The sequence below is a fragment of the Lissotriton vulgaris genome, chromosome 6 (assembly GCF_964263255.1).
Source record: "Lissotriton vulgaris chromosome 6, aLisVul1.2, whole genome shotgun sequence".
Taxonomy (NCBI): domain Eukaryota; kingdom Metazoa; phylum Chordata; class Amphibia; order Caudata; family Salamandridae; genus Lissotriton; species Lissotriton vulgaris.
Genome location: NC_141694.1, coordinates 1450431477 through 1450454432, shown reverse-complemented (window position 1 = coordinate 1450454432; position 22956 = coordinate 1450431477). Strand labels below are relative to the sequence as shown.

At 42.7% G+C, this 22956-nt stretch overlaps 1 protein-coding gene across 1 annotated transcript in view; it reads right to left on the bottom strand.

Annotated features, from left to right (window-relative positions):
- The window catches only part of IFNGR1 (interferon gamma receptor 1), a 176070-nt gene that overhangs the window by 74722 nt on the left and 78392 nt on the right, over window positions 1-22956 (bottom strand). The gene's annotated exons all lie outside the window — the stretch shown is intronic.

Sequence of the window (22956 nt, the reverse complement as noted above, 5' to 3'; positions counted from 1 at the left end):
ATACAATTGGAAAGCTAATCCAAATAATAAAGGAGCAACGGTCAACCAAGTCCCAAGTTCGCCCATTCAAGAGTGTATCACTGATTCAATTTGAAATGAAATATAACAGTTACCCAGTTTATCGTCTGTACCAACCAATAAGAAATGCACTTAATATGGCGCCCGAACGCCGAGACGTGTCAGACGTTTGAGCTCTGCTCTCCTTCAGCCCACAGGTTTTTGCTAATGTGAATATCCAGCGTGATACCCGATTATCGAGTGAAAACTACAATAAGAGGAGCTAGAAGTAATTAATCAAGAATCGTGAGCGGTATTTTCTCGTACCTGAATGTTGGTTAAGTGAGAAGTTGGTGGCTGTGTTGGAGACGCTGAACGTTGGAGGAAACTGATGCCGAGGCTGCTGAGACCGTTTAGGCTGTTGAGCACTGGGCTTCGGTCCGGCTTGGTGAGCTGCCGTTGATACCGGAGACGAGACATCGCTGAATTGGGTGCTCACTTACAGAAGGCGCAGCCCCTGAATAAATAATAAGTGAAACAAGAGGGAAACGCCGAGCTTGGAAATCGACCACAGCGTTGGTGCTGCTGACAGACTCTGCTGTGGGCTGAGGGCGCTTTCCCTCACAGGTGCCGGGAATACTCTAAATCAGCTGTGCTTCGAACGCCGAGTCAGAGACGATCTGAGCTCTGCAACACCGCGCTTCAGGAGACAGGGAAGAGAAAGAACCTGCGAGGAGAATCAGTATGGCTCCCAAAGGGATGAGAAAAAAACGAGATTTAGAGACCAACACAACCGTGAGTACGAACGGTCTGGAGAAAGACTTGCCTGCGGCTTTGCAAAAGAAAACGGGGGGAGTGGCACTTGCCGAGAACCCTAATTCAACTAATGTAGCTAATCTGACTAATGCAACAAGTGTAGCTAAGCAAACAATTTCCACATTGTTCAAAGCAGTAGAGGAGAAAAAGCGGAAGGAAGCGAGGTGTAGTCCCCCGACAGCTTCTCAAGCAGCTAACAGTGTCAATGGAGAAATTAATACATTAGCTGTAATAGGGGAAGGGGAAAAGCAGCGAACTGAACAGTTAACTACTGAGACACCCCAAATTGTTATTACACCAGCAGTCGCTTTATCGACAAATATAGATGTAGCTACTACCCCTTCAGGAGATTGCGCTACTTCTGGCCAAGACGGGGGGATTACTGCAGATTCTCTGGAAGGGTTTAATTTGATAAATCCAAATATAGATACAAAATCAATCAACGAGGCAGAGTCACTGGACTTCTACTCAGTGTCGGAAAACTCAGCGTCTTCATGTGAGGAAGTAGCCGCTCAGTACTCAAAACAAATGCGTTTAGAGGAAGGTGAGAGCGAAATAGATGAAGACGACGAACCTGAGGAATATGTTGAAGACAGTCCTAATACAGTGAGAGGCAATGGAGATTCCCTGATAATGGAAGGAGCTACAGGAGCCAAGAAGAACTAAATGATAATATCACCTTAACAACCATTTACCAGACAATTCTAAGTCATATGGATAAAACGGAGAGAGACAGTCAAAAAATTCAAAATTCGTGTCGAAAGTTGCAGAGCTCTATTCGTAGATTGGCGAAGTCACACTCTGACTTTGGGGAAAGATTCACTGAGGTTGAGACAAGAGTGTCTAATATTGAAGACGAATTAGTAAAACAAAAAACAGTCACAGAAAATTTGAACGCCAATAAAGAGGATCTACTTTGGAAAATGGCCGATTTTGAAAATCGCTCTCGACGTAACAATTTAAGGCTAATACAAATTCCTGAGGGCAAAGAAGGACAAGATCCACGTAAATTTATTGTTGAACTGTTTCAAAGAGCATTTCCGGAGTTGAAGAGATGGGACTGGGAACGAGAGGTGGAGCGTGCCCATAGATATCCATTTAATATCCAACTTAGTCCCGGGGGAAATGTAAGCAAACCCAGACCGATTTTGGTAGCTTTTAACAGTTATCGGGCTAGAGAAGATGTATATATGAACACAAGACCAAATCGTAAAAGCAGGGGGGGAAGGGTTTACATTCTTTGCAACACCGGATTATAGTAAATACACTATGGACACCCGATGGCAGTTAAGACAATTAGTGAGTGGGTTTAAAAAAAAAAGGCGCACAAGCTTATATTATGAACCCGGCTAAGTTGAAAGTTATTTACAAAGAGAACACTCAGTTTTTCACCAGTGTTGCAATTACTAAAGGATACCTACATGATCTAAAAGACTCTTAGACTCTTTGATTGTGGAATTATATAGCTGTTACAGTTCATGTATTTGATGTAAAGATATTGGAAAAAAAAAATTTTGTTTTTTTTTCAGATGGGAATTTAATAACTGGGTAGTATCCACTGGTATATGCTTTGAAAATATGAAAGTTTGGTCTCAGGAAAGGAATCCGCACATCCGGGTGGTACTAAGCATATGCATAATTGCACTGGGCAGTTAAATAATAGAGAAACAAATCCGGAACGCCAAAACCTCCCCCTTTCTTATGGAAGAGTCAAAATCTGCCAGCTAACCCGAGGTAGCTTACCCCCCCACCCCCCTCCCAACTAACCTGAGGAGATGTTACCGCAACTGCAGAAAAAAAGGACTGAGTGAGGGGAATGGGAATATTATTAAAAAGAAACAGAAACTTAGGGAGCACTATAATTTTAATATGGCGATCCTGCCCACCATGGACAATGGAAAACAAAGCCATCGTTCTACCTGTGACTCCAAGGAGCTAACGGTTCGTCCATAATTTAGACTAATTATATTGGACTTGTCCAAATGAATGTGGATGCCAAGGTATTTGACTGTATCTTGGCACCATTCAAGGGGATACCCGACTTTAAGACATGTCTTAATTGTTTAACTAGCTGTAAAGCCCAACTTTGGAAGCCAGTTTCTCAACTGCACCCTTTTCACTGGAATGTTCAAATCTCATTCAGAAGGGCAGGGGGACGGCTACTTAGGACTTTACATGCAATGCCACTATAGGCAAAGCCACTGCTACAGTAAAGTACTTGTTTCTTATCCTGGACTAACCCTGTGATGCAAGCTTTTCACTGTCGAAGAGGAAGTAGAAAGGAACAAGTAAAAACTCTTAAGCAACAAGGTATTTGCACAACAGCAGCTTCAAGAGAACATGATTTGGCAAAGTTGACAGATGGCTCTTTTTCTAATGAAATATTTTGTATATGAAGAGTGTGTTCTGTGTATGTGTGCATGGATTGATAGGACTTTGTAAATTTCTCTATTAATGTGAAGATATCACTCTTTTAACGTAGTATGTACTGATGGGGTCCTAATAGTAGCCTGATGTGTATTCTCCCCAGTGTGGAAAAAAATCCAACAGTGATCGGTGGTTATCAAGATATAGTCCCACTATAAATCACACCTTAGCATAAGAAAACGCTAACCATGATCAGTGGTTGTAAACCGATTCGTTTTTTTTATTTCAATAACATATACAAAGCACGAGGATCCCGATATATATGTACCTCATCACCTGTACATCATCCAACATCATGAACTCCCTTAAATGTGGTGTCAGAGGCTCCCCTTGCCCAGCCCTCCCACCTGTACCTCTATCTTTGATGTTTCAAGCCGCTAGTCAGAGTGGGCTTTTCTACAATTTTGAGTTGACTTTGGACCTGAGCAGACTCTGCATACAGGCACAGAAACCATGCAACACAATAAAGCCTGTGGAGTGTTGCGTAACTTCCCAGTTCTATGAGGCACACTCTCTCATTTTCCTTCTCAAAGTATTCAATGGCAAATGTGATCAACACCATGTACAGGCAAAGGAGAATCCGGAACTGAAAGAAGAATTTAGGAGACAGGTTGAAGGGTATGATTTGGAATACACAAAGAAATAAAAAAAATAGCTACGGTGGTGCAATAGAATGAAGACACTCGAAGACAATGTAGAGTTAACCGAATCTGAACGGAGATGAAAGTGGTAACCAACAAATCTCAGCAAGATGGGGAGAAATATGGATGCTGTGCTCAAAAGAAAAATTAAACAAATGCACTAGTATTAGATAGCTTGAATTGGGTAACAATGTGTTTAGGAAGGACGACACAGAGAAGAGCAGTAGTGGATGTGAGAAAGGAACAGTACCTGACAGACGTTTGATTGAGAAATGTAAAAAGTATTTCCTTTTCTGCCTTTTCAAAGTAATAAAATACTTCACTTTCTGAGTTCCAGGCATACAGCACCTTCTTGAGAATAGAATAGTTAAGTGCTGAGGAGGAGCACCTGATAACCCAGTTGGGGGTCCAACAGTAAGGTGGCCCCAAGACACCAGTGATAAATGACTCAAATTATTCTATTTGGAGCCCAGTAACACAAAGTTATTACCAAATTTGATCACACCTCCCGACACTGCATATGCTCCTATGGCTGCTGATTGAGGTTAGAGTTCAGTTTTGGATCCCAACAATTAAGCACAAATTCTTGAATGGCTTGGGTTAGGGACACTTGACCAAAGCTATCATCTGGTATGTGCGTCCTATAGATTTGAGATCAGCGGCTAATGGGGTAATTAGCTGAAGGCTACGCCAAAAAGGGAGGTGAAACACTAGCAGTGGTTGGCTCAAAACTCTGTAATGATCCCAGATATTTCCCACGATATTACAAGGAGGATTTAGCACATACTTAATATGGGGGCAGATGGGACTCCTTGACCATGCTTTGCATTAAGACGAGCATCAAATCAAATTGATAAACTCGTTCACACATGCATGAGAGATACAGAGGTGAAACAGATTCCATTCCTTTGTGCCACTAGGAGTCACTTCCCCAGTGGAGGTTACAGTGCGTGCAGTGACTAAACCATCAGAGTGTTACACTACGTGATGGCAGGATGTGGTACCAGAACAAAACGACTAATTGCAACTCTAGTTTTGTGATTTACAGACTTAGATGCCCCTGCAACCTGTTTTTTTATAGGTCTAATCACCAGGAAAGTAAAGATTCAGGTGAAAGAACATATCAGTATTATAAAAGCTGGAAGATGGACTACGAAGTTGGTGCTACATTTCAAGAATGTGAACAATGATCCTACAGATATCCAGTGGACACTGTTGGAGAGGCTTGACCAGTGGCTGATGTGAGCAGAGAATGCCCTTATTGGAAAGAGGCCCCTGTGGAACTTTTCTGAAAAAAACTGACCAATATAGATTAAACAATTTGGTCAAGTGGCACAAAATACAGAGATAAGAACCACTTTAGAGGAATATGCTGCCCAGAGAGTTCAGCCTTCAAAATTGGCTATTTTGAATCTAGATGGCTATTTCTCTTACTGGTGGGATGTTCTTCCTCCCAGCACTACTAGGGGATGTTTCGAACTCTTGATCAACCTAAGATGGCCGCCGTTTTCGTAGAGGGCTGTTACTCTTATATTTGTCCCCGGTTTATGATCATTTGGAACATAGTATGATTTGTTATTAAGAGGCTCCAGTTTAAGCACATAATTGGAACTGCAGTATGTGAGGTCCCTTGTAAAGGAATCCGAGACATTTAATATAAGGCAGGTCTGCTGCACGTTAAATGTAGAGTGTTCCACATAACAATACTCTGTGCATTACTTGGGGATGTTTTGAAATCTGGGCCATTCTAAGATGGAACGGTTTTCAAAGAAGGTTTTGAATGATCGTAAGGAGTTCCGGGCCACGCATATGATGGGATCTTTGGTATGCAAGTCCTGTTGCTTTGTGCTCTTACACACCTAATATGGTGCCTTACTGCCATGCACTAGTTGTTGAGGGTCTCATACAGCAATACTAACAGGAAAGGCCCATATTTAAAATCACTGTGGTTGCGGTTGCTGGGTTTGTGGACACATCTTCTGTCACGGAGGGACCACTGACAGTGCAGGTGGGTGTATGCACTCCACTTCTTGTTAGAACGCATGTTTTCGGAAAAAACATCGCAAGGTACTTTTTTGATTCCTGGGTTCCTTTGGCCTTGGAACCCAACTGTTTAGCTTAAGAAGTTAGTATCTGTGTGTGCTGTTTCCCGCAATTGTCTCGTATTTGGAGAAGTAACTGGGTGATCTAGAAGCTAGTATTACTAAAACTAGGATTCCTTATGTTTGAAATATTGTTTCAGAAATTTAGTTGATTAGTGGGTATTTCGATAACAGCAACTACTTGGCCATTTTTAATGAGTGTATAACACACGAAACACAGGGGGTCTAACAGCCAAATTGAGAGGCTACACTGTCGATACTGAGTCAACAAGATCTCAAAATATCTTTATCGCACACACATAGCGTATTAATAAGGATAGAGAAGGAAAAAAGGCTAACACTACATGCATAGAGGAGACCGGTACATCATTGATTATTCGCAAAATGGCTGATTAATCCACAACAGATTGTAAAGGGTTTCCATCAAATTAGACTCAATGATCAGTCCTATCATTTGGCCAAACCCATGTGCAAATGGGGCTGGTCCCCTGATCAGTGGGACACTCAGCTCCGCAACTTATTGTTGTATCAGGATTTGGTCCACCAAATACACAAACCGTCCATGATGACTGATCTTTTGATGGTAAAGTAAGAAGAAATAGTGCAACGATCAAGAAAGTGATTTAAAATAGGATGGAATGTCCTCCTTCTAAATACTTTATTCTGCGGACTGGACACGCCTCCTAATTAAAAAATAGAACAGTGCAAGAGAAGACAGTGACAATTATCTGTCTACATAAGGGCCAACATGTTTCTGCCTAACGGGTATTTAATCCCTTGGAATTCGTCAGGGCCTCTGCTCGTATAATAGTTGCACTCCTAATAGTGAAATATAGAATTCACCACCATCACCAAAACAAATAGTAAAACTGGTTAGAAACGGTACAACCTGTAACAACCATGGACATTAACCCTCAGATTCACAATGGTTACTGTGAATTCTGTGAAGGAAAACGTTATATCATTAGTACTGTATTCGATGCATCAGTCTCATGTGCATAGTGTGTCACCAAGCCAACCAATAATGTGTGTCAGAAAATTAATTTTTATGCTGTAAAGAAATTTTTCCGCTTGATACCCTGCCTATGATCATTCCTATAACCAAATGCCCTGTATCTAGAGGCAAAACATATGAGGTAGATAAACACCCCAAACTCAGTGTACTAAGCCTCAAAATGACCCAGAAACTCGACTAAGACACCAAACATTAAGGAAGATTAAAATTCCTTTGTATGCTTATTCAGGAATTTTACAACATACTGATCTTCAAAACCTGTGATTTGCTAAAGTTTACAACATAGTATAGCTAAAAATATTCTGTGGTAGCTGCTCACCTTTCCGTCGGTACCTCAAGCTCCCATCTGAGACTTGGGGGACGCACCGATCTGTAGGAGATGCTAGTATAAGTAGTCTAGTGAGGGTTTGTTAGGGAAGTATCCCTCCACCTTTAAGATGTATACTAGATAGTGGCAATCTTATCATGTGTCCCTTCAATTGGTATATATTAGTGGCAAGGACACTATTATCAGACATTTATTGTGATGTAAGCCTTATTGGTCTTTGTTTTCATAAGAAGACTAAGGGCACTACTTTAGCTCGAAATCTCGCGAGATCTTGCGAGAGGAAGTGCTCAGAACTACCATATGATGTCATATCGGCCATCTTTGTAGTTCCTAACACTATAATCTGGTAATCATTAGACCATGATTATTCCTCACGTGCATATGATGTTAGAATGCCCCCAGTGTTGTGAGTCACTGCCTATTTTTCTACAAAGTAAGCCTAGTTGAGCTTGTTTTCTTAGAAACAAGAGCGCACTACTTAGCGCTCGAAATCACGTGGGAAGATGCGCTCAGAACTACCCGATGACAACATATCGGCCATCTTTGTAGTTCTGAAGGCTCCGACCTGTATATCATAGAATCACGATTGACCATGTGTTGTTTTGGAAAAGTACCAGTCATTGAGCAATGACAGCTGCCCAATGATGTCATTTCGGACATCTTTGTAGTGCGATGACTGAAACCTATTGGTCTGTGATATTCCAATGTTGTTTTTAGGAACGCAAGTGCTCTAAGTAGTATGCCATGAGTGGCCTCAGAGTGTATTCAATGGGCATAACTATGCAGATGCTCCAAAATCTTACAATGTGGGAACCATCCTAATGATTGTGCATAGCTATATGTCACCCTCCAGTGTATGTCAGAAAACTCCCATAATCAAACCCATTTGTGATATTATGAGAAGAGTGCGAGCAAAGTAACTCAGGCATGAATCAATATGTACAACATGTTTATATAGACACACCCTATTACAGTCAGTATATCCCAGTTATTACTCACTAGTGCAAAGGCTACAGGGAGGTCCAAGGAATATCATCATTTAATCCTCCTGTATCTGTCCGAAGTTTATAAATCCATTTTTGCTCTTTTCTAAAAAGTTAACCCGACACATCACTTATGTGACTGGGTATATATGGCTTCTCCAGGACAGTCCATTGGAAGTCCGTTTCTAGATGTGCACGCTCCAGGAAATATCTCGTAAGTTTAGTGTTGTTTTTCTTACAACAAAAAGAACTCTTGTGTTCCAACATCCTGGTGCGGACTTTGCGGGTCGTCATACCCACATATCGTGTGGAGCAAGGACATGTCAGCATATAAATCAGATTGGTAGTATTGCAATTACTATAGTTACTCTGCAACCAAGGTCTCGTGGTGCCTATATCTATCTCCTTCGTGTGTTTGGTCTGAGGGCAGACTGAGCAAGTGCCGCAAGGGTGATGCCCGACAGCTGGTGGAAGGTTCCACAGTGTTCCACCAAGTTTCCTCGGGAGCTCTTTTGGGCGTGTGTGAACAAATCGATCCCGAATGCTGCTTGCCCTTTTGAACGCAAACAAGGGTTGCGCGATTTTCTCTCTCCCATGGTTCAGAAGGCGCCAGTGTCTTTTGACAATCTTCTGGATGGCATTGCTTCTAGTATTGAAGGTGCTCACGAAAGTGAGTCTAGTCAGAGGTGGTTTAGGGATTGGAGCTTCCAGGAGGGCCTCCCTATTGTTGTTAACCGCTCTCTTTTTTGATCTTTTTATGAGTGAATTTGGATAGTGTCTGTCCCGTAATTGTCCACAGAGATTCCTAGCATGCACCTCAAAGTCCTCTCTATTGGAGCAGTTCCTGCGAACCCTTAGTTAAGTAGTGTGGCTCACTGGTTAGAGGCGGCAGACCCGAGAGCAGAGGACGGCCCGGGACCAGGGTTCGATTCCCGGCGCGGCAGGTTTCTGGACCAGGGTCAGCGGACTCGATAATTCTCTCGCCTCGGTGCCCACTCTGATCAGCGATCACACTCGGCAACTCTGGGCATTAGCTTGCCTCATCTTCACTAACGGCCCCACCAGACCGCCGGGGATGCCTGGTCTCACCCTGGAGATACCCATTAAGGGACCATCTCTCAGGGAAGCCAGGAAGGGTTTCGCAGCGGTCGAAGCGCGGAGATACTCCCCCGGGAGTGATTCTAGCGCTATATAAACACGCAAATTAAATTAAATTAAATTAGGAACTGGCCATATGGTAGATTCTGGCGCAGGGACTTCGTGGTAGCTCTCGTAAAGGAGGAGTGAGTTCCGCGCCATAGGTTTCTTATACAGTTCACTCTGCAATCCTGCAGTAGTGACATAGATCGACAGATCTAGGAATGCAATTCTTTACTTATTTGTTTCCATGGTGAATTTAAGAAACTGGTTTCTACTGTTTAGCCATTGGTGGAATTCATTGACGGAATCCACCGTGCCTCTCTACACCACCAACACGCCGTCAATATAACGCTTCCACCACCTAATAGAGGTGTGGAAGGGGTTGGTGGGTGTCAGTACGTGTTGTTGTTCGAACTGGTGCACGTATAAATTCGCCAGGCTCGGCGCGAAAACGCTGCCCATACTCGTGCCCGAGATCTGGAGAAACAGCTTGTCCTCATACTTGAAGAAATTCATTTTCATGGCTATAGTTGCCAAATCCATTATAAATGGTACAGGGGTGATAGTTTCACATATACTATCCCTCAGGATGGATGTTACGACTTCCAAAGTCTCTTCTTGAGGGATAGCAGTATACAGTGATTCTACATCGAAAGATACCAGGAGGTCTCTTTCAATATCATAATCAATTTCTGCAAGGACACACAAGACATCTTTAGTGTCCTGCACATATGTAGGCATTTTCTGTACAATTGGCCGCAGAAAATAATCGACAAAAGTGGACAACGGCTCCAGGAGAGACCCTATTACTGAAATAATAGGCCTACCAGGTGGTGGCCTCTGTGGTTTGTGTACCTTTGGTAAAAGATAGAAATAAGGAGTGGTTGGGTGTTTAGCAACCAAATAAGTCGCCTCACTTTGAGTGATCCAACCCTCGGATAAAGCTTCTTCAACCATATCCTGTATCTGTTTAGTCACCTCTTCTGTAGGATCTGTAGACAAGGGAGAGTATGCCCGTCTATTGTTTAGTTGTCTATAGCACTCAGTCTGGTAATCCGTGGTGTTTAAAATAACTATAGAGCCACCCTTATCTGCAGGCTTTATAGTTATTAAATGATCCTCTGAAAGTGATTTCAGTATCATTTGTTCTGATTTGGTAAGGTTGTTAAATGACCTGACTGTTGTGCTCCACAGTGAAGCAATATCACCCGCAACAGCTTGCTCAAAGGCTAAGACCTGTGGAGGAACCGTGTGAATAGGTGGCTGGAATTTAGATTTTGGTCTAAGACCGGTGTTTGTGTCGCAATCAGCATTAATCTGATCCTTGAAGAGATAGTGTAATCTAAGTTTCCTGAAAAACTGACTCAATTCGCATTGGAAAGTGAATGGGTACCCATGATTCGTCATGACGAAACCCAAGCCTTTATTCAGTACTTGTTCTTCAAGTGGAGTTAGTATCTTGTTAAATAAGTTGACTACGAGGGATTGTTCGATGGGCCTGCTTTCTGGTTCTTGGCAGTTTGGCTCCGTGTACCTGCATGTGGGCCTGTCTGGCCTTCCCCTTGTACAACTGTGTTTTGTGCTGCTCGCCTTTTGCCTCTTGGTCGGCGTGGGCCAAACCCTAAAAAATGTTGAGAATTGTGGGCATTTGGAAACCCTTGGAAATTCAGCGGAGGTGGAGGTACAGGGTAAGGCTGTTGGTTCGGTGGAAAACCCCAAGGGGTGGGTGGCCACCATTGCTGGTATGGATCAATATGTTGATTGCCATATGAGTAGGGTCTGTTCCCCCTACCTCTCCCACGTTGTGGAAAGCTAGGAGCGCCCGTGTTGGTGTTGTCTGGATCACTACTGTCAGACCCTGAACTAGAGTAGTTAGACCCATAACGTTTTCCATTGTTTCTGTATACAGGTGGTGTGTACGTATCGCTCGTATAGGGGTACACACGTTCATGCTTCCATTTACTGAAATCTTTTTTAAATTTATCTAATTTTGTTTGCAGAATAGTCTCCTTGAATTCACCTGAGTTTTTGTTCGAATCGTCCTGCTGTTTTTTAAACAGAATCGGTGTTACTGTTGTTCTTATTGCTGCTTCTAAAACCTGTATTTCAACCAAGATGGTATCGGCTATTCTTTTTGCTGTGCTAATGATCAATATTAGCCAGTCTCTAGTACATCTCCATGCTATAAGCGACCAATCCTTCAGGAAGATCTTATCTTGTAAGAATAGTCGAGGGGCAAATGGCAGAAATTAGTGGTATTGCGTATGATGATGCCATATATCATTCTATATTGGATAGTATGCCCAGTGTCTTGAACATACCTTCAACAGCCATTCCTAGTACAGGAGATGATTGGGCCAAAGTTATGGTTTTAAAAAAGACACATGCCCGAACCTTGGTCCATGGAATAACCATGGCAGAATATCTGAGGGCTAGTTGCGCCCCGCCTGGTCTAGTGGTCTCCAATGCCCCTCGACTATTCTTACAAGATAAGATCTTCCATCAGTGGGCGCACACGCAATTGTTCATAACATTTAGCCTGCACCATACCATCTCCCAGGCACACACATGCAACTGCTTGTGCCATTCATCCTACACTGTACCATCTCTCAAATGTACATTAATAGCGCTGAACACACAACTCGATGCAGGCTAAGGGTGGAGTTAAGCACACAGCAGCAGAACTTTACTAAGGGGGGGGGGGAGGGGGGGGCAGGAGGTACCACGCTAGTGACACAGGTAAATTGGACCCGCTCACTTCCCCAAAAAAACAAACAAAAAAAAAACACTTTATGCTGCCACCACCGCGTTTTTGCTACTCCTTAGGGTAACTAATTGGGCACACGTCCGGGTATAAGCAGACCACAGTCCATGAGACAGGCCTAGGTCATAGGTCAGATGCATGATCCGTGTTCACTCATGACCAAAAAGCATGAGGTCACTCAGGTCAGGGGTACACGTCTGTCACAATGCAAGGTATTTTGTTGTCCCAACACCCATGCACCCAGGGAGTGTATAAATTAGACATTACAGCCCAAACCCTCCTCCCTCATCAGGCCACCACCCCCTTGGTATAAAATCAGCCTTTCGTGAATCAGAGGAAGGACTCTTTGAGATTGATGTAAAGTTTGGTTTGCAATTCCTTCTTTAATATGACACTTTGGGCATACCTCATCTTCGAGGGAAAAGAAAATATAATCCAACAATCGAAGAATGGAGAAACACAGTTTTAGTTAATTTTTAAAATGAGAAAATATTTTCTTCTGCAAATTTGAAGACATTCTACAGAAAAAAGCATTAGAAAAAAGGCACACTGGGTCATTAAAAAGGCCTACAAACATTGAGGGAACAAGCATTGGCATAGCCAATAGATCTCGCCTTAGGGGCCTTATAAGTGATTAGAGAGAGCTATTGGCTTTGTTAACGTTTTTATCATGTGTTGCAGTGTATCGTGAATGTTCTGCAGCATTTTTAAAAGTTATAATTAAAAAAGTCTTATAACCATTTGGCACTTTATATATAACATAGAAAACATTATATACAACTGAAGTATCCTAATAAAACTAGAATTAACACTAAAAGTGTGTTCTAGTTTTGTTGTTTATGCAAGGAAGGGGACAGTGGGGGAGGGGGAGTGGAGGTATAGGGAGGGGAGGACTGGAGTGGAAGTGTAGGTAGGGAGGGGAGGGATGAGATGAGGGGGGGAGTAGCGGTGTAGGGAGGGAGTGGGTGGGGGAGTGGAGGTGGAGGGAGGGGTAAGGGAGGGAGGTGTAGGGATTGAGGGCGGAGTGAAGGTGGGAGAGTGGAGATGGAGGGAGTGGAGCTGGGAGTGGAAGCAGATGGAGGGGGAGAGGAGGTGCAACAAATTCAGAAAAGAGCAGGGCATATACAGATCACTGGAAAGCACACAGATTGCTGCATAAGCATATTAAGTGCAACCCAGTAAATACAGACCTCAGCAGGGCACCTACAGACAGCAGCAGGACGCATACAGATAGTAACATAAGAAATACAGATAGCACCTGGATCTACGTTTTTTTCTAATCCCCATCAGAAATTTGTACGCATGAATTTTTTTTTAAATAGTAGGCTAGTAAACAACACATTATTTAAAATATTTCCCCGAATAATTTCTGACCACAATCCAATAGTAATTGAAGTGCCGACAATGACTGGTAATTCTGTATCTACAAGACCCTGGTCATTTGATCGGAAATTATTGGCAGATCCATCTTATCTAGAAACAATGGGTAGATGGATTAAAGATTTTTTTCATTTTAATAGAAATAGTACTTCTATACAGATAATTTGGGACGCTTTTAAAGCGGGGGTCCGGGGTGAAACACTTTCCTATTCAATTAAAAAACAAAAAATAGTTAAAGAGAAAACAGAACAGAACTTTAACCTAGTACGAGAATGGGAGGAAAAACTTGCTAGAGCTATCTCCAGGCATCATGAAACTGAACAAATTAAAACCACACTAGATATTCATAAGGCCAGGGTTTATGAGATATTTGCAGCCAAATTAGCGGAACAACTTGCAACCTTTCGATCTCAGATTTATGAAATGGGAGAAAATTCTGGAAAGATACTTGCAAAAAGAACCAGGGAGAAAGAAATATCAAACTCTATTAACGCAATACAAGATGAGATGGGTCAGGTCCATGTGGATCCAGATCGAATTCTTGAGGTATTCCGACAATTCTATTCTCAACTGTATAAAACTGATAATATGACATATTCTCATGACATGTTGCTAAATTTTATAGGAGAAAATAATATTACAAAATTAAATGAATTACAAGCAAATTCCCTGGAAAAGGATATTACATGGGACGAAATTGAATTAGCTTTACTCTCGTTGGCTACGGGAAAAGCCATGGGTCCCGATGGTATCCCTCTTGAATTTTTTAGGATATCTAGAAATGTTATGAAAGAAGACCTATTGCTTACATTTCAAGAAGCTCAGAGAGGGTCTCCACCTGTATCTTGGAGTCAATCCACATTGATGGCTTTCCTTAACAAGCATTTGCAATGCAATAGGTCTCGCATTATTTAAGTTTGAGCTATTAGCATTGTAAATGGCAATGTTTTCATTTATGCGTTATTGTTTTTTTCTTTGCACAAAAAGGTAAATATAAAATATGTGTTGTACAAAAGTTATTTATGCAGTATTTTGAAAATAGCTAAATTAATAGCTTTTTCATTTACAATGCCAATAGTTATAACTTTCGCAAATGTGACACCTATAGCATTTGTAATGCAACATGTTTTGTATTTACGTGACTTAGCTGTATTATATTACAAATTACAATGGCTTTTAATTTTTTTAAATAAGTAATACTTAAATAAAAGGTATTTTAATTTATAATGGCAATAGCTTAAACTTTTTTAAGTAACTTTTGTGAAGATTATGTTCAGAGTATTTTATTGTGACGAAAATCCAAGAACAGAAGTGAAATATTAACATCTTTTTGTGACATTTGTAATAAAGTTTGAAACATTGAGAGAACATATTTGAAGCAGTTGTTGTTGAATGGTTGCGCAGATTGATGCTGGGGTGGAAATGTACTATAAAAACACGCTCAGAGCATGCCATAATATAACACACTTTGTGATGTGCTGTAGTGTAGGTGTGCTGTGTGTCTGCTTGCGGTTGCATGTGTGTGTTGCAGCATAGATAAATAGCAACCGTTGCTGTTTATCTATGGAATCATATGTCTGTATTTTGTGTATGCTCTGTTTGTGTCTTTGTTGTTTGCGCATGAGTGCTTTTGTGCTTGTGTACACGTTATGTCAATTGTTGCATGTATCTGTCTGTCTTTGCTTTATTTTTTTTATATCTGTACATGTCTGAATTAGCTCATATGTGCGTGAGTGCTTGTGCGGTCATATATGTAACAGTAATGAATGTAACTGCATGAACGTGTGGGTTTGTGCTTGTGTGTGTGCGCGTATTGGGGTAACTGTGCATGGTGTGGATTGCATGTTAGCATGTAACCAACTGATTTTGGCCTCAGAAGTTCACATGCCCACAATTACAGATTTCACTTACTGGATCAGGCTGAAATCCTGAGCCAACTGAAACGCCCACACAGTAAGCTGTAACACAAAGACAAAAGACCCACGGGCATTTTAAGTTCCACATGTTTTCAGGAGTAAGCAGCCAATTTAAAACACATTTATGCAAATACGCAAAGAAAACTTCCAATCCTGCATCTGAACTTCAGTAGCACGAACAGGAAGGAGAAGCCAGACAGGACCTGCAGTGTTTAAGAAAGAAAAGTCTGAAAGTAACGGGGGGAGTGGGGGCCTGGAGGAAGTGAAAGGCCCTTCCCACCCACTAATCATTTACTCCTTGAATTGTATCTATCCATGGTAGCTGTAATATTGTGATAATTTTTCTATGAACTGCGCTTTTATGTACCTTTTATGATACTTTTATATCGAAATAAAGATGAAATTAAATGATGAAAGGCATCGTCACACTCGGAAGAAACAAATAATTTGACATGAGTATGTAAGTTAGGGCTTCCTTTACACTGGGCTATCACAAAAGTGTTTGTCCACAGAGCAAGCAAACAGCCCTTCTGAGGAAGCCAAACTCCGCAAATAAAACGACAATTAATCTGGAGAATTTTAGAAGGAAATATTATTAGAAGCACAGGATTTACAGTAGACCAGTTATTAAATTGTTGATCAAGCTAGAATATACTGTACGCAAGTGAGATTCCCAACCTTGAAGAATCGAGACTTACCCGAAGAGAGCTCAGAACTGACTGATGAAGTTTCATACTTTACGGGATTTTACATCCTGTGACAGGCGCAGCTGTATAGGGTTCTACGCTGCACTTGCACCCTATGTGAGGACTGACAGTATTCAGCTGTCCGCTTTACGTGTTCACCACACTTCAGCCTAACTACAGGCTTTGTCAATGCTCGCTTCACGCGTCTCCAGGATTGTAGCGTAGGGAAGCTATGCTCCGGAACGGTTTTGCCTCGACACAAATTAAATGCTTGATAGCATCTTGTTAGGAGGCAATGGGCTGCAATGTTACACAAGCAATGGGAAAGAAGCAACACAAGCAAAACAACAAGGGCAAAATAGAAAAAAACATTTTTAGAAAGCGCGATCACAGTGCAAGCAGCAGAAAGGCGACGAGTGACAGCAACTATGAGAAGTGGTGGGCGGGGAAAGAAGCAATACAGGTTGGAAAAAAAATACGCCCGTCACAGTTTCGACTTACTCTATGTTGCATCATTTCTACTGCCCCTGCACTGATCCGCTGATTTGTGAGAGACAGCAATGCGGATGAGGGAGTCACACAGGCAAGACGACAATGTGCATCGTGGGGCAGGCGGGGTGCACAGAAAGGCATGGTACAAGAATGACGGGGAGTTAGAGGGTGTGGATTGAGAGAAGCATACAATGGCCTACACCCATCATTGGTTAGAGAGAGGGCAGCTGCAGGCCCGCAATTTACAGGCTCGTCAAGGGAAGCAGAAACAAAACACAAAAAAGCAAATGCCTTTTTTATTGCCAATGCAGCAGAATCTTTGCAGGCTGGGCTCATGCAGCCCGTCAAATAAATAAGCGTGCGTTGTACAGGGACCCCCGTGGCTGCTATTCTACCACTGCGCCCCCCCCCCCCCCCCACCGGCCCCCGGCCCCCGGCCCCCTGCCCCCTGCCCCCACACACATACCACGGTCTTGCTTTTTCCTCAGGCAAACGGAACCTCGCCGCCGGCCTGCGACCAGGAAGTCAGGCAGGCCGGGCGGGACAACCGGAAACAGGAAGTAGGAGGGCGGGAGCCTACCCCGCCTCCCACGGAAGAGCCGCGGCTGTTTGGAGCACCGGAGCAGGCAGGAGCCTACCCTGCGCCCCGGTGCCGAAGGAAGAGTCCTGTTGCCGGGCCCTGCAGCTGCCGATGAGAGGAGAGCCGCCGAGCCGCCGCACCAAGGAAGCCGGTGAGTGGGGCATGTGTGTGTGTGTGTGTGTGCGTGTGCGTGTGCGTGTGTGCGCGTGTGTGTGTGTGTGTGTGTGTGTGTGTGTGTGTGTGTGTGTGTGTGTGTGTGTGTGCGCGTTGTATATGTGTGAGCGTGCGTGTGTGTATGTGTCTTGGAGTCTGTGTGTATGCGTGTGTGTGTGTGTGTGTGTGTGTGTGTGACTGGGGGGGGAGGGGGTGTGTGTGTAGGGGCGGCGGCGACGGGGGGGTGAGGGGGTGTGTGTGTTTAGGTCCGGCGACGGGGGTGTGTGTGTGTGTGCGTGCCTGTGTATGCATGTGCCTGTGCCTGTGTATGCGTGTGGCTGTGCGCATGCGTGAATGTGGGTGCGCGTGCAGGCAGCTGAATCCAGCCGGGGAGAAGTGCGTGACAGTTTCTTGTCCGTCATTCCCCCGTGTCAGCTCACTATAGTTCTCCACCTGGACCGCATCCTTCGGATGCGTGTTCCCAGGCTCGACCTTAAAAAAGGATAAGCCTCCCCTTAACCCAGCGTCCTTCAGACCGATCTCTTTATTAAATGCTGATAGCAAGGTCTTCTCCAAAATTTTAGCTACCTGCATGTCAACAGTGATATCTTCCATCGTTTCACGTTGGCAACACGGGTTTATCCCTAATAGAGACACTGCGGACCATGTCCGAAGAATAATAGCTATGATGGACTGGGCCCAAACCACTAATACATCCATTGGAATCACCCTGTTGGATGCCGAGAAGGCATTCGACAGGGTGGAATGGCCTTATTTATGGGATGTACTGGCTTTGAAGGGCTTCGGACCAAAAATGATTAAAGCTTTGAAAACGTTATATTTAACACCATCGTCACATATCAAAATTGGGTCTCGTAATTCTAACCCATTTTCTATCTTTCGTGGGACCCGACAAGGATGCCCATCATCTCCACTGCTATTCTCAATATATATCGATATATATCTTAATAAACTTAATCAAGAGGAAGACATAAAACCTGTGGAGGTGGCTGGAACTACTTACAGAGCATTGGCATATGCCGATGATGTGGTAGTGACAACCACAGATATTGTAGCAACAATCCCAAAAATTGAAGAGATAGCGGAAGAGTTCGGCATTTTTTCAGGCTATAAATTAAACTCTTCAAAAACCTAAATTTTATATATAGGTCAAACTCCACCAACACATCTCAATATAGTATCCACTGCAACATATTTAGGAATTAACATTACAACCCCAATATCTGATATTCCTAAGCTTAATTTTATCCCCATTCTTAAAAAAGCAAATTCTACTTTGGAACGGAAAAACCATTTACATTTATCATTACATGGCAGAAATAATGTATTAAAAATGTTAATAGTTCCGCGATTTCTATATCTTTTTCGAACTATACCCCTTGAATTCCCAATAGAATTTTTTAAACAATTAGAGAGAATGGTGGGCAGATTTCTATGGGGATATAAACGTCATCGCAGAGCTTTTAAAAAGCTCACTTTACCCAAGGACAGAGGAGGATGGAGCACACCACATTTTTTATTTTACTATATAGCATCAATACTGCAGTTTATTAATCCATTAATTATTGGCATTAAAGCCCCAATTCATGAAGCACACTTCCCTTCCATTTACAAATTTTCTTTAGGAGCAGAAGCTCATGGCTGCTTTCTAAAAAATATTGAACCGAGTTATTTTAAGAAAATTAAATTTAAGACTGTAATAGCAGCATACCGGGCATGGAAGATTATTAAGCGACATATAGGGATACCGAAGATTTTGAGATACACCCCCTTGCCATCTAAATATATATTGCCTGACATTTTTAGAGATCATATTATGCTAAAATGGAGTAAACAAGGAATCAATTGTATCAATGACTTATGGCAGAATGATGAGATGATATCTTTTCTGACTCTTCAGGCTAAGTTTAATATCCCGACTCTGGACTATTTTAAATACTTTCAACTACACAGCTATTTTAATACTTTATCTCCAGAACAACGTTTAGGGCTTCAGAAAATACCTCTGATTGAATCTCTATACATCAAAAGATTTTCATCATATTCAGATGACATAATATTAACTCAAGAACGTTGGGCAGGAAAACTGGGGGTGACAAATGTAATAATAGAAGAATCCATTACGATGGCTAACTCTATTTTATTAACGGGTAGATCCCGCACTCAACACTATATGGCTCTCTATGATTTATATCATACCCCTGAAAAAATCTCTAAATGGGGAGCTTCTGTAGGTACTGCATGTAAGAGATGCTCTTTAGAAGCTGCAGGCGCGACTCACATGTTCTTTTCCTGTCCAATACTTTCATCAGTGCTTAATCAGATCCAGTTTTTTATGTCTTTAATTCTTGGATGTAATATTACTCTCACAGCAGAGTTTGTTTTGCTAGGCACCTCCTCTATCAACATTCCTGAGGATAAAAAAAAAACTTGTATTCATATGTATGTCCATATATCGTGCTTGTGTTACTCAGGAATGGATAAGTCCTGATCCGGTACAATTTCATACTTGGAGGGCCCATCTTTTAGCAAAATACAACATAGAACAGGCAATCTATGCTGTGAAAGGTCGTGCTAAAAGACTAATGGGGGAGAAAATCTGGGATCCAATTCATCAATGGATACAGGAAGAACTGGGAAGTTAGCAATTTCTCTATATTAATTGCATTGTACTTTGTTATTTTATGTCGCTACTTTTTTTTCCTGGTTTTCTTTTTGCTGTTTCTCTAGGTATGTTTCTGTATTTCTTCCCAATTTAATTTATGTATCTGATTTTGCTTGCAATAAAATCTAAAATAAAACTAAAAATTAAATACAGATAGCAGGAGGTCACACACCGAATGTAAGACAACAAATACAGAATACAGATAGCAGCAGATTAAACACAGGGCGCACCATAACAAATACAGCTATCAGTATGTAACATGCAGAGAGCAACACAGCAAATATATAGATCAGGAGGGCACATCCAGACAGCTGTGTGGTACACACAGAGCGCAACACAACAAATACAGACAACAGCGGGGCACATGCAGAGAGATGCAGCACACAAAGCTGCAGGGATCATATAGATACCAGCAGGGCACACCAAGACCAGTGCAGAACACACACAGATTGCAGCACAACAAATAAAGAAAAAAGCAGAACACAAACAGGCTTCTACAGGGCACACACACAGAAAAACACAACAAATACAGATAGTAGAAAGGTACATACCAACAGCAATATAGAACATTGAGAGAGCTGTGCAAGTACTGACAGAAACAGGGCACATAGATAGAGCAATACGACTACAGACAGAAGCAGTAGGGCAAAAAAAGACAGCTGCATGGTATTGGCCCAGGAGTACCGGTTTCTGAATGGCTGAGGCACACACTGATGAAAGACAAATGATATGGACAGCAACACAGCGGGTTGCAGTACAGAGAGCAGTGCTGTTCACTCTGTAGTAGGTTGTAACCTTCCTACCATTTTGCTTGCAGTGAGGTAACCCACATAGCTGAAATCGGTGCTGCCATGCAGTTACTGCCGACACCCCCGAGCCAATACTACAGGCTACCCCCTCAGAGCAGGTGCTGTCACCTGAGCTCTCTCTGGAAGTGGCGCCACTGCATCCAGCAGAGGACTGTGCGCTTCATGTAGTGATTTGTGTATGTTCCTGTGCCTCACACAGTGATATGTGCCTGAATGCCCCCAGAAGAGTGATGTGTGTGCTTGTACGTCTATGTGTGCATGTGTGGTCTTCTATCACAGTGATGTGTTTAGTGTGTTTGTGGTGGGGTGTGTGTGTTTTTTTTTGTGGTCACTGCAGGGACAGGAATACAGGCCAGGGACAGTCACACAGGCAAGAATACATTGTGCAGCGTGGGGCAGGAGGAGTGCACATGGTACAAGAGTAATGAGGAGTTGGAGGGTGCGGGCTAGAGAAAAGTGTACATTGACTATTCAGATTGTTGGTTTGGAGGGAGGACTGCCACCGTCCCACAGTTTACATGCTCGAAGGAAGCTGTGGCGAGCAGACTATTGTGTCTTGCACACAGAGGCAGTCTGGGGCTTTTGCAACAGAAGCGCTTGTTGGCTTTTGCCTCTTTACAGCAGACTTGGAAGAGCAAAGAGTGCATCGGAGGCTGGTTGTGGCGAGTGACAGTAATTAAAACAAGCAGCCATGTTGGTGGGGGCAGATGGGTCAAAGCAATGAAGGAGGATTGGGGGGATGGGCAAGCCACACCATGAAATCCACTTACGTTGAAGTCATACAAAGTAACTAGATAAGAGCAAGAGTTACAGGTCTGTTTAACAGTGCTCTCTGAGCAAGGGAAACAGCCCAATTAATGTGTAAGAGAATTGCACTCAAATACATTTATTTAACTATTTTCAATTTGTAGGCAAAGTGATTGCCCACAATGTGGGCATCCTGGCTTTATGAGAATAAATGAAGTACGAAGGTCAAAGGGAATGCTGCGAACGAAAGTGAAAGCGCGCCGGCACAGCGACCGCGAGCAGGCTAACAAACGTGCACGTGTCCCTAATTAAAAACATATGCCAAATGAAAACAGCTGTTTTCAAGCACTCATGCTTGTGCTGGCATCCACCTTGCGGGAGCGAGCAGGGGCGCGCGGCTATCTGTTTTCAATTAGCTTGCTTGCCGCTGCTTGCTCTCGCAAGGTGGGTGCCAGCACAAGCACGAGTGCTTGAAAAGAGCTGACCATTTTCTAAAGGTCATCTCCTAGAGCAACGCATGCGCGCTGCCTAGGCGAGACCCAAAAATGGGTCAGGTAATGGACCCGGGGGGAGGCATTAAAGAATGAGCAGGAGTAGAAATGCCACAGTATAGCTTGGTGTAGAGGTACTGAAGTACAAGTAGGGATAAAGGTAGAAAGGGGCAGTAATGGTGGAGAAACTAGAGTGTTATTGGAGTGGAGATACTAGTGTGTAAGAGGGGTAAAGGTACTTGGGTAACTGCAGAGGCTGAACCCAGTGCTAACGAAAATAAAACAGGTGTGCAGGAACATGAGGTTATGAACAGGGACTAACAGAATAGGGAGGAGGAATGTGAGAGTGTGTGAGGTATTACCACAAACGAGAAAGAAAAATAAGGATGGGAAGAACGGAGTAAAGGGGCTTCCCCATAAAATATGACACAAGGAATCCATGGTATCCTGGAAAAAACAGCAAGGCACAGATTTTTCCAGCAGAATGGATTCTTCATCTTAGGAAAGGTCATTAATTTGCAAAATGTGAGGAAATGGGATCACAGTGAAAGTTTTGTGAAGTTTTTCTTTAGAATCGAATACAACTGGCACTGCATGTGTTACTTTTTAAGGCAATATACTTAAGTCAAAGTCCTTCTATTGTGGTTTTGACAAGTCAAACACCTGCATACAGAGTAAACGCCTGTTCATTTATGTTCTTGATGTTTTGTATGACCTGCTTTGTGATCACACAAGTGTTAGGCAACTTATATTACCACATAGGGGAAATAATCTGTGCTTCTATGAGCTTTAACCCCCTTTTG